Below are 18,270 nucleotides of genomic sequence, written 5' to 3'. Positions count from 1 at the left end.
AGATCCGGGGATCTATCACTAGACATTGACTTTCAGGGAGTCGCCACCAATCTTTTTTATTTAGGTGTGATTGGCCACCTATGGAATCTGTCCTTTCAGGGAACACCTAAGTTTAAGGGTCCCTAAAAGAATAGGTTCAGGTCTGCTAACTAGAACAAGGTTCGGGAGTTCGGTTACATGTGAGGAAGGTTATAGCACCCTCACAACGCCCATCAAAAGATGGTACCAGCTTAAATTTGTGTTATCCAAAAGCCTTAAAATTTCACCAAGTAATTAATTATTGAAAATTTTTCTCAATTGACTCTAATACTTTTAGCAGAAAATTGAAAAAATTCCCTCACCTTAGGAGTATGCAAGAAAAACTACTGTTTCACTTACAGAGGCTCCGTCGTCGGATTATTTAAAAGAAAAAAACAAAATCAAAATTACGATAGAAAGGAAGGAAAGAATGATTTTTTTTTTGTAGGGAAAATTGATACTTTCAACTTTTCCCCAAAAATATTTTTTTGGAAATTTCGATTTTCAAGGAAAATTGATACTTTCAACTTTTCCCCAAAAAATATTTTTTTTGAAATTTTGATTTTCAAGGAAAATTGATACTTTCAACTTTTCCCTAAAAATATTTTTTTTTTGAAATTTATTTCTGAGGAAAATTGATACTTTCAACTATTCCCCAAAAATATTTTTTGGAAATTTATTTTTAAGGAAAATTGATACTTTCAACTTTTCCCTAAAAATATTTTTTTTGGAAATTTATTTTTCTTTTAAGAAAAATTGATACTTTCAACTTTTCCCTAAAAATATTTTTTTTTGGAATTTTTTATTTTTATTTAAAGAAAATAAAAAATAAATAAAAAGAATATTACATAAACCTAATCTAATAAATAAAAAATAAAATAAACAAAGAAATAAAAAAAATTTAAAGAGAAAAAAAAAAAAAAAAAACCTGGAGTGGCTCGGATCGCGGCTCGGCTCGGCTCGGCTCGGCTCAAGGAAGAGAAAACAGCTCGGGGGAGCGGCTTGGCGGCTTGGCTCGGCTCGGCTCGGCTCGGCTCGGAGGGGGCTGGCACGCGCGGGTCAAAAAGCGGGTCGACGCCCGGGTCGGGTCGGGTTCGGCAAAACGCGCGGATCCCCTGGTTAACTTAAAGCCCAAAACGACGTCGTTTTGGGAGGGTATAAAAGGCACCTTCCTCTGTTTTTCGGCAGAACGCTCCTCCCCCTCTCTCTCTCTCTTCTTCCTTTTTCTCTCCCTTCTCTCTAGAAACTGAAGAACACCGGTACCGGATTCTGGAAATTTTCGTCGGAATCTGGAAATTTCGCCGGAAGTTGGCCGGTTTCTGGGATTCTTCGTCGGAAACTGGACTGGTCGCCGGAAACTTCAATGTTCGCCGGAATTGTTGCCGAAAAATTTAAATTTCGTCGGAATTTTCGCCGGAATCTGGAAATTTCCCAGAAATTTCCAGAAAAATTTTTCGCCAAAAATCTCTAAAAATTTTTTCTCACTCCCAGAACACTCCTAAACTTTTCCTAGCTTTCTATACGCCTCTTTTTCTCTCAAATCAGTAGCTTTGCTTACTGTTTTCTGTGTCTTCAGCATTGTTCCAGAGGGTCCCTTTTATAGAGGTTGATCAAGAGTTCCTGATCAATCCCAATTCCTCCTTGGACGGGAATTCAGTCTTTGAATCCAACTGGACTCTTCTGATTGAATTCCCCTCCAGAGTGGGATTCTTCAACTTTGAATCTTAGCCATCCAGAATTAAAATCAAAATAAATAAAAAAATACTAGATAATCAAAAGATATGATAGTATAAAAATAAAAAAATAATATCAGATAATTCAGAAAAAAAAAATCAGATAAAATTAACAGATAATAAAAAAAAATAACATAAGATAAACCAAAAAATATATTACAAAAAAAAAAGATAATAATAATAATAAATATATAACTATATACATACAATACATATAAATCTAATCTAAATAAAAATAAATACACAAAGATATACATAATAATAATAATAATAAAATACATAAAATACAAAAGAAGAAAAAGAAAAGAAAAGAAAAAAAAATACAGGATTGAAATGGGCCTTACCCATTTGGGCCAGGCTCGATTGATCTGGGCCCGGACCCAATTGGGTGTCTACAGTAATTTGAGGACTAATTTTCAATATTAAATATTTTGATAAATTATGAACATAATTAAGATTTGGATAATTTGAAATCAAATTGGTACCATTTTTTGGATAAGTATTGTGGCGGTACTATAACCTTCCTTGCACATAATTGTACTCTCAAACGTAAAAATGGTTTCGAGGATCAAAATCTATTATTTAAAGATATCTAAGTTAATTTTGAGATTCCTCTTTAAATGGAATAAATTCGATCAAGTGGTCAATCATACCTAAACAAAAAAGATTAGTGACGACTCCTAAAAATCATGTCTAATGGTAGGTCTATGGATCTATACGTTATGACACCCTCCTTACTCACAAGCTTAAGTTTATTTTTTTGATGTTTTCTTTTCTTATTTATTTTGTAGTCTGCAAATTGCATAGGGATTGGGCTGCTAGTGATCATTCCTACGTTGTCTGAATTAAGAAATTCAGATAGAAGAGCTGCAGGCCTTATCTCAGTTTCTCACATGCGCCACTGTTATGGCTCAACCTCGCGTTCTCCTTCTAACATTCCCTGGCCAAGGTCATATAAACCCTTCCCTCCAATTCGCCAAGCCCCTAATACGTCAATGCGTTCGTGTCACCTTTGCAACTGCCATCTCCGCCATCCGCCGCATGAAAATAACATCCGCTCCTTTAGGTTTAACATACATCGCCGCCTACTCCGATGGTTACAATGACGGGCTGAAAGCCGGCGACGATATTGACCGTTATATATTAGAATTCGGGCGTAAGGGTACCGGAACTTTGAGAGAATTCGTTGTTGCTAGCATTGATGAAGGCACACGGTTCACTCATATTGAGTATGGTATCATGATGCCTTGGGTGGCAGTGGTTGCTTGTGAATTTCAGATCCCCTCAACGTTATTTTGGAATCAACCTGCAAGCGTATTTGTCATCTATTACCGTTACTTCAAAGATTATGATGACATCATCAGGAAAAATGTTCATGACCTTTGTTTGTTGTTGAATTACCGGGGTTGCCACCCCTTGCTAGCCGTGACATGCCGTCGTTTTTCCTCCCTTCAAATGAATATGATTGCGCCTTACCATCATTGAAGCAACATCTAGAGATCCTTGATGAAGAACCGAAGCCAAAAGTTCTTGTCAATACCATTGATACTTTGGAACCCGAGGCTTTAAAAGCCATTGATCAGTTCAATTTGGTTGGCATTGTGCGCTTGATGCAATCTGGTTTCTTGGATGGAAATGATCCCTCGGATACTACTTTTGGAGGTGTTCTTTTCAATGGCACAAACGAGTACCATATGGACTGGCAGGACACAAAGCCGAAAAATTCGGTTATTTATGTATCGTTTGGAAGCATTTCTACGTTGAGAAAACAACAAATGGAGGAAATTGCAAACGGGTCATTAAGCAATGGCCGCCCTTTCTTGTGGGTGATAAGAGAAAGTGGAGGAGAGAAAAAAGAAAAGAGACTTTGTTGTATTGAAGAATTGAGAAAGCAAGGGATGATAGTGCCATGGTGTTCACAAGTTGAGGTTCTTTCTCATCCATCAATGGGGTGTTTTGTGACTCATTGCGGATGGAATTCGACATTTGAAAGCTTGGTTTCCGGGGTGCCAATGTTGACACTCCCACAGTTGACAGATCAAGGGACTAACTCAAAGCTTGTGGAAGGCTTGTGGAAGACTTGTGGAAGATTGGGGTAAGGGTGAATAGGAATGAGGAAGGCATTGTTGAAGGGCATGAGATTAAAAGGTGCATTGAATTGGTGATGGAAAATGGAGAGAGAGGAGAAGAGATTAGAAAGAATGGCAAGAAATGGAAATGTCTGGCGATGGAAGCTGCAAATGAAGATGGGTCTTCAATCAAGAACCTTAAGGCTTTCGTACGTGAGCTTGGGAAAATCTACTAATCAAATTAGCAGATTGTTTTCCATAGTATATTAGCTTAAGAAATTTGGCGAATCAATTTAATTTGGTGGGTTCGCTCTTGTAGCACGAAATGTATTTGCAACTCCCTGTCTGTGTTTACCACTAGAAAACTGTGAATAAGCTACTACTTAAGAATATATATAAGAGGTTGTGTATGTCATTATCTCTCTACAATTGCACTATGCATACTTCATTTTTTTATGGTCTACAGGATATGGAGATGGGGAAGAGATTGTTTGGTTTGGAAATAAGCCTTCATGCCTTCTTTAAGACTTCATTGCCACTAGATAAGAAGCCTATGGCATGCACATTGTGCATACTTTATTAATTAGTACCACATTTTCATAAGGAACGCAGTTTCGAGCGCTACGAAAATAATATAGTTATTTTACTCGCCAAAATTGCGTTAAACGTTAAAGTACTTTTTTACTAACTTTTTTGTTTGGGTTTTCAAATAAAAATTTTAAATCGAAAAATCTCTTCTTCTTTTTTATAATTTAACACTAAAATTGAATTAAAGACAGTTTTTGAAAAGACAAAAAAAAAAAAAAAAAAGAAAAACAATTTCAACATCAATGCTAAACTAATTTAATTTGATGGGTTCCCATTTGTAGTTTGGGATGTATTTGCAACTATCAGTGCTTTACCACTTGAAACTGTTAACAAGCTACTAAAAAACAATCAAGAGACAATCAAGAGGTTGTTGTATGTCATTATCTCTACGATTTGTTTGGGTTTTCAAATTAAAATTTTAAATTGAAAAATTATTTTTTTTATAATTTAGCATTAAAATTGAATTAAAAACTTTTTGAACCCAAAAATAATTTTCAACTTCAATGCTAATTAATTGTTAATTTGATGGGTTTTTATTTGAGAAAGACTTAGATGAAGTTCTTTAGGTAAAATTTGTGAAGTTCCTTACTAAAAATGATTAAATAAAAATTAAAATTGAAAATCAAAACTAATAAATTGATATATTCCATTACATAGATTAAGTATGTAAAATTTGAAAAATTTTTAATAAATTTTGATATATATATTTATATAAATATTTTTAGTAAAAATATTAATAGAATTTTACCGTTAAATAAGTTTCGATCAAATTTAAATTATAAATAATTTTTTTAATAATTTTTTTACATATTATTAATTTTCACATTGAATTCTATTAATCTATCGAATTGAATTTTTTATTAAATTTTTCATTAAATAATTTTTAAAAAAAATCACAAATTTTATCAAAGTTTTCTTCTTGTAGGAAACTTGTAGTTTGAAATGTACTTGTAACTACCAGTCGCTGCTTACCACTCGAAACTGTGAATAAGCTACTAAAAACAATCAAGAGGTTGTTGTATGTCATTATCTCTCTACAATTACACTATGCATATTTTATTAATCAGTGTTACATTTTCATAAGAAATTATTAAATATTCAATCTAAAATTAATTGATAATATATGAAAGAGTTTAACATAAATATAAGATCAAAGGAAACTTAATATTTAATAGATGTGTAATAACATTATTTTAATAAATTTCATTACATGTAGATGGAGATAAAAAATTATTACGTGATAAGCTTTAAAGGATAACAAATAAAATTAAAAATTAAAAATAATGTAACTTGTGCTTTAATATCGTGTTAAATATCAAACCTATAACCAATTGCTAATAAATATAAAGATTTAATTTGAATAGAAAATTATGTAAAACTTAATATTTAATATATATATATAATAATAATATTTTAATAGGAATAAAGTATGATAATCTCATCAACAAATAAACACTGATTTGCTTAAAATTTCCATTTTGATCATCAAGGGAGTAATCTTATGTTAAGAGATTAAGCTAAATTAGCTTCTCAAGTTGATTCAAAGTTTCAATATTCATTCCTACTTGTCCTTCAAAATTACTTGCACACTTAGCTTAAGAAAATAAATGTAGGCCAAGACGATTTTTCTTGTGCGATCTCAATCATTATTTGTTATTGTCGACAATTCCATGTTAGGTTGAGGTGTCTTTCTTTAGTTTGTCTTATTAGTCGGACTCATTGAGGGTGACCCTTCCTCCCCATTACCAACTTTCTAACATGATTGAAAGGTGCATTTTCCTTAATTTACTGCATTAAAAAGTAAGAATCAATTTGGTTGGGTCCCTTTAATCTTTTGAAATATATTTTAAAAATTGTAACAAGGGGTTTGATTTTGCCACTTAAAACAATAATATTAAATTTAAAGTTTAAATCAACTAATTATAAAAGACGACATTAAATAAATTTAAAATTTAATTTCAACACATATAATATTTCCTTTTGCCTTAAAATTTGACTTCATTTATGAAAAAAAAGAAATATAGGATCTCCTTATTTCATAATATTATTACATTTTCGTAAGGAAATAAAAACTATCTCATCAACATATTAATAAACTTCAATTTGCTGTTATATTCAAGTTGTAGGTGTATATATAGGTTGACTTAAACCTTTAATATGTGATTTTATTTGTGATTTATATTGGAAGTTAAGAGTTCAATTCCTGATTTAGAATTTGGATATTTTTAGTCAATTAATTTCTAGATTCTTAAATAGAATCCAACTTTAAAATCAAAATGGGTATATGTTAACGTTGTTAACTAATTCCAAAGGTTTTACTTAGGTAACAATCAAGACCTATCCACAACAGACCACTTATGCAACCTAACTTACACATACAGGTTGAGTGTCATGGTCTTAAGGAGAGATGTGAATCTCAAAGTTTGAATTGTCATATAAGTATTCATATCATATCATCTTCTAGAATGGATGGCCGGAGATGCAAAATCTAGAATTTGTCACTCCGAGACAACAGACAAAGCCCTGCTATAACCTAAAATTAAAGAATAGGCAAACATGATCGTTATATTTTATACTTATATGAATTAATCTCATTCAAATATCAAATTAAATTAATAAAAGTGTTTTTTAAATTTTATTTGTTGATTAATATTTATTTTACAATAGTTAATATTTATTATAAAATTTGTTTGTTTATTAAAAAAATTAAAAGTTTAGGCTAATTGAATATTGTCTCTTTTTAAAAACGAGTTGGAAGTTAGAACTAACAGTAAATAAAATTCATATTTTTTATTGTTTCAAATCTAAATAAATCATAAATTTATTAATATTTTTGTCTAAATCCGACCCCAATTTGAATTAAGGTCAGCCAAGTGATCATTTACACACACTTCATTTAGTTATCACTTTCATTTTATTACAAGAAAGACAAGACACGTCGATCATCTTGCTCGTGGAAAGTGAGCCTATTTTTGGGATCATTGAAACTTTCACGAGTGACTTGTCTGTCTGTCGTGTTCACTGTTTATGTAAAATTAATGGAAAATAAGTTTCCTCTGACGTGACATTGCAAGCAGCCAATGGAAGAGGCGTGGAAGCCTGGCTTATCTTTTGGCTTCCTCCATTATTTGCAGCTTCATCATTGGTATATTTGACCGTTGAGATCAAATGATCAATTTAAGATTTGAGGGAAGGGGAAGCCCAGCCAAGAGTTTATGCTTGTATTTCTCTTGTATTTATGCTTTATTACCGTATCGGAGTGCACACAATGACAGTTAATAAATGAATCAAATGTTAGAGATCATTATTTTTTGTTTTGTAATTCAAATATGATATTGAATAATATATATTACCCATTTAGCAGTTTTCTTTTTTTTTTTTTTTTTAGTTTTGAATTTGCGAATTTGGAAGGATTGAAAGTAATGTTAAGAGGTTCCATGCATGATTTTAAATTTTATTATCTGTAACTTTTTTTATTTTTAAATTATGATATTTTTGTACAATGATAGAATAAAAATTTTATTAAAAATATTTATTTATAATATAAATAAATAAATTAATTAATTAATTAATTTTATTGACAGAAAAAGGCATTTAAACAAAAATTTTGATAAGTTCAAAAATTTTTTAAAAATATTTTTATTTTCTATTTTTTTAGGTATTCAAGTTAAAATTTTGGAATGTCTAGGAAACCTTTTTAAAATTTTCTTATTTTTCATTTTTTGAGCTAGTCAAAAAATTTTTGGAGTATAACATTTTTTTAAAAAAATTTCTTAGTTTTTTATTTTTTAGATACGTCCATAAACATTTTAAGTCCATAAACATTTTGGAGTATGATTTTAAGTTCTACTATATGTAATTTTTTTTGTTTTTAAATTGTGATATTTTTGTACATTGATAGATCAAGAAATTTTTTGAAAATATTTACTTATAATACATATAAAAATATCAATAAATTTATAAATTTTAAGAGCATTTAAAGGAAAATTTTGAATAGTTTAATTTTTTAAATTTTCTATTTTTTAGGTATTCTAGATAAAATTAGGAATTTTTTTAATTTTCTTATTTTTTATTTTTTGATGTAGTCACAAAAAATTTGGAGTATAAAAATTTTTAAGACTTTCGTTTTTCTATTTTTTAGATGTGTCCATATACATTTTATGTTTTTATTTGGTAGGAATGATAAAAAGAAATAAATATAAAAAGTTTATTACTCTAAGATAATGTTTGGTATGAAGTGATTACTCCAAAAACTATAGTGCCAACACATGGTGATTAGATCATTGTATTTGGTAAGTACTTGTTAATCCTACATGGTAGTAATTTTGGATCACCGAAATCAAAACACTACCTTAGAGGATGATTTAATTGTCATATAAAAAGATGAGAAATTTTTATCATCGAGGTTAAATAATATGTAAAATTAACAATAATTAATTTTACTCATTTAATATGTGAATTAAAATTTTTTGTATTTTAAAATTATAATTATTTTATATTATAAATTTTTATATTTTCAAACTAATATTTATTATAATAAAGTTCAAAATAATTTGCATATTTTATTTTTTAAAAATTATATATCATATAATTTTTTTTTTATGAATTTAATAGATTGATTTCATTTTCTAATTCAAATATGTTTTTACATAATTTATATTATAAAAATCAATTATCTATCAATAAATATATTTATTAATTTAATAATTTAATTACATTTATAAAATAAATAAATATTACTAATATTTTATAAATTATTATCTGTAAACAACTTTAAAATTATTAATTTATGTAATTATTATAATATGAATGGTTATTTTTGTATTTTTATAAAAAATAATATTTGATTTTTAGTAATATTATGCACAATTATCTTTAATTCCTAAGAACTAAAATTAATTATTATTAATCAAACAAAATGATTTTAAATTATAAATTTTAAAATCACTTTGATAATAAAATCACTTTAATAATTACATTACTATAATAATCTTGTAACATACCAAATGTTACTTTAATAGTTAAAATTTATAACAATTTTCTAATTTTATAAATTAATCATTAAATCAACAAAATTTTCATTTTTATCCTCGTTCGTCCTTTCTATCAAAATGAAGCGTAGAGTGCATTTGAATTCGCACAAGCTTTTGCATCAAAAAAATTAAATACGCCGAAAGCCAGAGAAGTAAATGCTTGTATCCACTTTCTCCACAATCATTGAGACTCGTAATAAATTTTTTGACTTTGACAATATTATTATTATTATTATTATTAGTTACATCATGAGAGTAAAATTTTATTATAAGTAAAAAAAAGAGAAAAATTTGACTCAAAATCAAATCTTTAATATTTCATCAAACATCTTTAATTATTAAGTCAAAGATTTGACGACAATATTATAAATTTCATATATGGCTCTTTGTTTTACTTTGATTGAAACGATTAGTACATGATTTTTCTTTTGGCTTTGAATCATCTTCCAAAAATATTTTTAAAAGAAATTTATCCAATATTCCATTCGAAAGAAATTATTATGGACCAAACATAAACACAAATTTATTAGTACGATATATATATATTTTTTACGACAAACTAACACAAGTTCAACTTTACTAGCAACCTAGAGCAACATCATGTACGAAAGCCTTAAGGTTGATGTCCGAGGATCCACCTTCCATGGCGGCCTCCCTTGCCAAATCTTTCCATTTTTCAACATTCCTTCTTACTTCATTCGCTTTTTCTCCATCTCCCATCACCAAATCCAAGCATCTATTAATCTCATCACGTTCCACTATCCCGGCCTCATTCGCGGTCACTCTCACCCCTGTCTTCCAAACATCTTTAATGAGCTTGGCATTCGTCCCTTGATCTGTCCATTGAGGGAAAGCCACAACCGGCACGCCTGCTATCAAGCTCTCCAATGTTGAGTTCCAACCACAATGTGTCACGAAGCACCCTAACGATGGATGACACAAAACTTCAACTTGTGAACACCATGGAACTATCATCCCAAACTGTTCTAATTCTTCTCTACAATTCAATTTATCTTCTTCTTTCTCTTCCTCTCCATTTTGTTTCTGATTTCTAAGCACCCACAAAAAGGGTCGCCTACTTGCTAATAAAGCTCGTGCAATTTCCTCCATTTGTTGCTTTGCTAACACAGCAACACTTCCAAACGACACGTAAATAACTGTTGATTTTGGTTTCGAGCCTAGCCATTGGACATAATCTTTTGAACATTGAAAAAGATCACCTTTGAAACAACTATCAGGTGGATCTTTGCGATCTAGAAAAGAAGATGGGATCAAGGGTCCGACGCCTATCATCTTAAACTTCTCAATAGCTTTTAATGCCTCGGGTTCCAAAGCATCAAAGGTATTAACAAGGATTTTAGCATTCGTTTCTTTAGCAAGAACTTCGAATTGTTCTTGAAACAATGACAATAACAACGGGTAAGCATTTGAAGAGTTAACAAATGAGGGAAGGTCCCTATTGGAGAGGGGTGGCAGCTCTGGTAACCGTATTAGGCATGACTTGGATTCACCAGCTTGGCCCTTGATAGTACCCTCATATCCGTTAAAGTAAAAATAGTAGATGTCAAGAACTGTGGCAGGTTGAATCCACAGTACAGCTGATGGGGTGTGATGCTCACGCGCCACTTCCATTACCCAGGGAAGGAGTATAGAACAAACTACGCAAGTGATTGGTTTGCCTTCATTGGCACTGCTTTCTATAAGTTCAGCGAGGGTTTCTTTGCCTCGACGCTTTAATTCTGACATGTAATGGTCTTTGTCATCTCCGGATCTTAACCCGTCGTCATAGCCATCCGAATAGGTTAAGAATGCTAGGCCTTGAGCGGTGGGGACTTTGGTCATGCGGCGACGGGCGGAGAGTGTGGTGATGAAAGTGACACATGCACCAATTCGTATAAGACGCTTGGCGAACTGGAGGCCGGGGTTTATGTGGCCTTGGGCAGGGTACGTTACTACGAGGAAATGAGGTTGTGGCATGGTGGGGACGTGGTGGTACTGACGGCGGCGCTGTTGGAGGGTGGAAAGAAAAGTTGGTTTGTTTGCTGCTAGTAGAAGTTGAAATAAAGGAGGAAAGCTATGGCTTATATAACTGCCAGGAGTTGATAAGATGACGTTTGAGCTGACGATTTTTTAAGTTTGGCTAATCCGGTTTGAACTTGTCCGATTCTGATTGTAGTCTAACTCATCATTGAGTACTTATTAAGTGGCCAAAGGAGTTATGATGTCGGAAATGACATGTTTGTGTTACACAACCAAACAAAGAAACATAAACTCAATGAAAAATAATTTTTAAAACATAACTGTTACATTTTTAGGTGGTTATTTGGTAAAAAATTTGTTGGTCAATGAAAAATAATTTTTTAATCAATGAAAAATGATATTATTTTTTTATAAATTATCTTATAAATTTGAAAAAAAAATTGAAAAAAACTGTCTATAAATAAAATTATTTATTAATATTTTTCACATAATTTTACTTATAAATAATATTATATTAATAAATAATATTATAATAAGTATTTTTAATTTAATTAATAAATATTATAATAATATATTAATAAATAATATACTATTAATATAATATATTAATAAATATTACTAATAAATAATATATTAATATATTAATAAATAATATAAAGAATAATAAATAGTTTTATTTTAAGTTTTTTTTATATTAACATAATATTTTAATGTTAAATATTATTATTAAAATATAATTATTTTTTAATATTATTAATTTTAATAATAAATAATTTCAATATGTTTTAATAATAAATAATTTTTAATATTTTAATAATTATATTAATATTATTTGAAAAACATTTCAGAAAACAACAAAATAACAAAAATATTTTTCTTTAACTAATCCAAACTACAGAAAATCTCTTTCAATTTAAAAAATATAAATATTTTTTAGAAATCATTTTTTGAAAATTTTTTCTGTGAAACAAATAGAGCCTTAATTTATATAATCATTTTCTATTTAAGAGTCATTAGGATTAGGATGAAATTAGTTTCGTTGAAGTTAGAAACATTGATAGAGATGAGATTAATTATTATAGTGATAGATTAAAATTAATTATAATATATAATTTAGTTGTAAAAGTTGTTGTGATGGTGAAGTGAAATATAATAAAAATAAAAAATAATTATTAGAGATATTGATTAAAAAATGATACGTAATAAAAATATTAAATTATTTAATATTTATCAAATTAATAAATAATTTTAAAATATTTATTAATTTATCATATAATCAATTGTATTTATTAATTTATTATATAATAAATTTTAATTTTATATTAAATTAATAAAAATACTATAATTTTTAAATGAAAATCAAAATAAGAAAGTAAAGTTAAAAGTTAGTAGAAGTTAAAGGAGAGAAATGGAAAAAACAAAATTTTAAAATTGTAATGGCGGTGGACTGGTGCTTAAAGCTTCGATGAAAATTTAAAACGTAGCACAAGTTCATTTGGATTTAAAGGCTGCTGTTGGCTCTACTTTTCATAACAATTGCACAATGCATTCCGAACCCGCCCTTAGTAATGATAAATTTTAGTAACCTTTTTCTCCAACATGTCCTTTTTTTTTGTGTAAAAAATTTCATAAAATGTAAAAAAAAAATCTGATTTTAATTTCTTTAGTCTCATTTTGAGTGTTCATTATTTTTATATCTCAAATTTTTTTTTATTTTTATAGTTTAAGTTATTTTTTAACATTATAATTATAGAACATTAATTTTATAACAATAAATTTAAAATTTTAATATAAAATACGTCAAAATCATTTTTTTTCTAAAACTATATGAAATCAAATATTTTAATAAAAATGAAATGGAGAAAATAATTATCGACAATTTTTTAAAAAATATATAAATTTGAATAATTAATTTTTTTTTAATTTAAGAAAAAGGATATTCAGACTTTACTTTGAGCAGGAATGCACCAATCACTGGACCAATATTATATTATGATTTAATTTTTTTCAAAACTAATTTAGCTAAATTTGAAGATCTTTGGTTTCTAAGATTTTAAATTAACTTAGTTATTTACCTTACTTTATTATATTTATAGTGAAAATAAGAAATGAAAATATTTTCAAAATCTAAAAATTATGCTGTGAGCTGTTCATTTATTTATTAGTGTACTTAAATTTCATCATTATATAAGATCAATATTTCAAAAAAAAAATCATATACGATCAACATTTGATAATGCTTCTGTTTTAGCTTCTCTCTTTTCTTTTTTTAATCCCTTCATTCTCCAATATTATGTTTTTTTTTTAATTTTTGAAAATGATAAAATAAAGTGTTTAGCATATCATTTTGTTCTCAGAAAGGTAAAAGAAAAATCTATTTAGATTTTCAAAATTGTTGAAAACAAGACATTCCCGTTTCATTATAACATTTTTCAAACATTTTTTTAAAACAATGAAAAAAGTATATTTCATATTTGGTGTGATAATAAGAATTATGATGTTAAATCAATTTTTGAAAACAATTTTTAAAAAATATAAAGATTTAAGGAAATGATCTAAAATATGTAAGAATAACATTTTTATTTAAAGTTTTATCTGTCGCTATCATATTATTTATCTAATATGTATGTATGTAAAATTATTATAGTTGATGAATCTCAAAGATAAAATAAAATAAAATGATTAATTATATTATGCTCTAACGAAACCAATCTGTCGAATATTGATTGACATATAACAAAATTATTTAACTTTTTATAAAGAATTTCAGTAGAAAAAAACCTTATAGAAGAAAACTAAAATTATTTGGAGAATTAGATGAGTGTTTTGATAAGTTGTCTCTCTATATTTTCGAAAAAAAATTTATAATGTAAGTTAAGAGTCTATTTGTTTTATAGACATATCTATTTATATGTTCAAACATAACTATTTTTTTAATAGACATAAGTATACAGATATTTAGCTTTTTTATTAAAAAATTAAACTATAAATAAATTATAATTTATTAATTGCCAATTATTATTAATTAAATAATTAATATATATTTAATAGACCAACCAAACCTTGGAATCCCGCCTTGCACTTTGTCCACTTTAGTCAAATTATATTAAACTTCCATTCCTTATAACAATTTATTAATTGCCAATGGTTATTAATTAAATCATTAATATATGTATTTAATAGACCAACCAAACCTTGGAATCCAACCTTGTACTTTCCACTTTAGTCAAATTATAGTAAACTTCCACTCCAATTAATTTAAATGGCCTTTTATATATATATATATATATATATATATAATGTGTGATTGCATGTCGGAACCGTTTTATATTCGTCCAATGAATTTGAAAATAAAAAGAAAAAAATGAAAAATAAAGTCATCATCAGTCTTTTTTTACTATGTGCGATTAGCTATTTATTAAAGTTTAGCCTTTTAATAAAATTTTAAAATTAATTAAAATTTATTAAAAAGATAATTTTGGGATTTATGAAACAATCTGGGTCTAGAAGTTGATTAGCGTGAGAAAGGATTAGCACCACACAGTACCCGTTTAAAACGATATTAATTAATTACGTGTTATCATTAATTTAGATAAAAACAGTCTTATTTTTAGTGTTTGAAAATAATTTTTTTAATTTTTCTTATTTATAGATTTTTTTTAGTTTTACCTTTATTTTCATTCCGTATTTATTGTTCTTTTTTGTGTTATTCGAGAAAAAATAAATTAGAACCCTTTTTATTGAAATAATTCTTAAAATATTATAGTACGTTAGTAACATTAAAAGAACTCTTTCTCACATAGAGATTTCTTAGGTATCGCTTTTTAGAATGTCTTAGAATCTTATCATTGGAGGCTCAAATTTATTGTTCATAAAAATTATGTTATCATGCAATACAAAATGCTAATATATTATGTGCACATTTTATTTTCTTATTTAAAAATTTTATTGACTTTTTATTGATTTCTTTTATTTATATATTTGAAGAAAAGAAGAATTTTTATTATATTAAAGATTTTTTCTAAATCTTTTAATTCATTGGTAATATTTTTTTTAAAAAAATTTCATCTAGGGATTTTGTAAAGTATCACTAATTGAAATATTTTTAGAATTCCATCATTGGATAATTTTTTTTCCTTATTTATATTACATTATTATTATTAGAACAAAGAAAAGGAAAATTTTTATTGTATTGAAAACTTTTTATAAATACTCTAATACGTTAGTAGTATTTTCAAAAAAATCTTCTCACCTAGAGATTTCATAAGTATCACTACTCAAAATACCTTTGAATCTCATTGTCGGATAAAAATTTCCTTATCTTACATTTTTTATTATTTTAATTATTATTTTATAAAGTTTATTTTAAAATTAACAAAATTATCAAAAATTTTAACTACATATTCATTATTTATTTTTATTTATTTCAATAAAAATTTATTCTAACAAATTTAAACATTTTTATATGCATAAATATTAATAGCAAAATTTAAAATAGAAATAATATTAAAAAAATTAGAAAATTCAAAATAATTTTTTTTACCTGAGCTAGACTAGTTAATTGTCTGGTGAACACAGGTTCGGCTAGTTCACTGGTTCACCAGTTTGATCCGATCTGGCCTGGTTCAACTAGACCGATCAGATGCTAAGGGATGTTGGGTTAGGAGTGTGAACCTTGGGTCAAGTTGTGGGCTGACGCATAGATCCTTGGGGGCTAAAATGACATCGTTTTAATCTTTTTTCAAAGAATATCATTTTGGTCATGGTAGCAACTATAAAAGCTTAATTTTTTTTAATTCATTTTCCTTTTTCCTTTTTTGTCTACCTCTATTTCTTTCACATACTCTCTCTAGTTTCAGTCAATCACCATTATCTCCGAAATCCAAAACTTGTGCGTCGTGTCAACCGTTGATCACTGTCACCATTTGTCAATTGTCGGTTGCCGAAAAATTCAAAACTTCAAAAACCTTCCCCTCAACCCTCTAAACACATATTTGAGCCTAGTTTTGTAAGAAATGCCTCGAACTATGTAGATATGGCCAGAAAAGATTTGGCTAAAATGATTTTTTTTTATTTTTTTTACGTTGAGATCCCGTTCTAAGAATTGTGTTTTTTTTTGTGTTTGATTCTTCTTCTTTTTTTTTTTAATCTGGCAATGAGTTTTTTTTTATCTTTTTTTTTTTTTTTTTTTTGCAAAGCTTCTGGGTTTTTGTTACAGGATTCCTCATCTCTTCCTTGGATGGATTCTCGTGGCTTTATAAATAGAGCAAAAAAAAAGATCAAAATCTTAAAAAATTTGAGATTTTGGTTACCTAAGATTAGGATAGTTATTAACTATCAGAGCGACTTTCGATGGCTGTCAGAGCCGTTGGCAATGTAGCTGCTGGTAGCTAGTAGAAAGGTGCTAGAAAAATAAAGAAAATAAAAATAAATAAATAAAATGGTGTTTATAGCTATCCCTCTTTGCCTATTTCTGAAAATCAAGAATAAGGCAAATGTAAATAGACAATCATTTTATTTGGAAAGAAGAAACATTGAGCGTAAAATCAATTTTTTATTTTTTTATTTGTTAAAAATTTAAAAAGCTTTTCTAAACAGAGACTCAAATTTTTTTTTTTTGAAAATTTAAAAGGATTTCTCTCAGCAGAGGCTCGACAACTTTTAAAAATTTAAAAACGCTTTTTTAACCAAAGGCTTAATGATTTTTGAATATTTTAAAAAGGTTCCTCTAAATAGAGGCTTGACAATATTTGAATATTTTAAAAGAGTTCCTTTAAGTAAAGGCTCAACAACTTAAAAATTTTATTTTGAAAGAAGCTCATCTAAACAAAGCCTCAATAACTTTAAAGATTTTATTTTAGGAAAGTTCCTCTAAGTAGAGGCTCAACAATTTTAAAAATTTCATCTTAGAAAAAGCTCCTCTAAGCAGATGTTCAAAAACTTTAAAAATTTTATTTTTGAAAAAATTGCTCTAATTAAAAATTTTATCTTAGAAAAAGTTCTTCTAAGTAGAAGCTCAACAACTTTAAAAATTTCATCTTGAAAAAGCTTCGCTAAAAAGAGGTTCAATAACTTTACAAATTTTTATTTTTTCTCAAAACCGATTATTCATCTTTAAACAAGCAATCTCTTTTCTTTTGAAATCTCTTGTTTGATTATTATCTTTACTTGAAGATCAAAATTTTATTTTTATCAGGGAATGATGTAGACACCCTATTTGATTCAGGCCCAAATCAATTAGGCCTAGCTCAATAGAGTCTAAACAATAGAGCCCAATTACCCATTATTTGTTTGTTTTTATTTATTTTTTTGTTATTTCTTATTTTTTCAGTTGATTTTTTATTTATCTATGATTTTGCATTCATCTAATTTACTTGTAGTTTTTGGTATTATTAAATTAAGATAAAATAAGATAATAGTAATGAAAAAAAAAAAGAAAGAATATTTTGCCATGAATGGATGGTGGCAGAATTGTAGTTGGACTTAATCTTATAGGATAAATTTCAGGTTTATGATCCTGTCAATCGTGGATTCCTGGTTAATTAGGAACTCTTTTCCTAGCCCTAAAAATACATAAAGACAAGAAAACACATATAAGAAAAGACACACAAAAAAGCAAAAATCAAAAATAGTTTTCAAAAGAGCCAACACACGAACACAACCAGTAATTTTAGAGTTTTTAGTAATTTTTTTGTTTAGAAAAATTTTTGGTTTTCTTTTTTGAAAAATCTAGAAAATTCTCAGATTTCGACGATTTTTTCCAGTTTTCGATGAATTTGTTGGCATCGATTGAATTTTTTGACAGGTTATTTAGATTTTGGCTGAAGATTCTAACGTTGATTGAATTTT

General features: G+C 27.8%; 2 pseudogenes across 1 annotated transcript; one reads left to right on the top strand and one right to left on the bottom strand.

The window, feature by feature from the left end:
- Positions 1-951: 951 nt before the first annotated feature.
- On the top strand, positions 952-4,263 carry LOC149512504 (crocetin glucosyltransferase, chloroplastic pseudogene; annotated as a pseudogene).
- Positions 4,264-9,828: 5,565 nt separating this feature from the next.
- Positions 9,829-11,509, bottom strand: LOC111307278 (phloretin 4'-O-glucosyltransferase pseudogene; annotated as a pseudogene). The gene has a single exon (XR_016331956.1). The product of XR_016331956.1 is annotated as a phloretin 4'-O-glucosyltransferase pseudogene (transcript).
- Positions 11,510-18,270: the final 6,761 nt, after the last annotated feature.

This window comes from Durio zibethinus, chromosome 22 (genome assembly GCF_047325235.1).
Source record: "Durio zibethinus cultivar Kanyao isolate XHJ-2024 chromosome 22, ASM4732523v1, whole genome shotgun sequence".
Classification (NCBI taxonomy): domain Eukaryota; kingdom Viridiplantae; phylum Streptophyta; class Magnoliopsida; order Malvales; family Malvaceae; genus Durio; species Durio zibethinus.
This window is presented reverse-complemented; position numbering and strand designations above follow the sequence as displayed.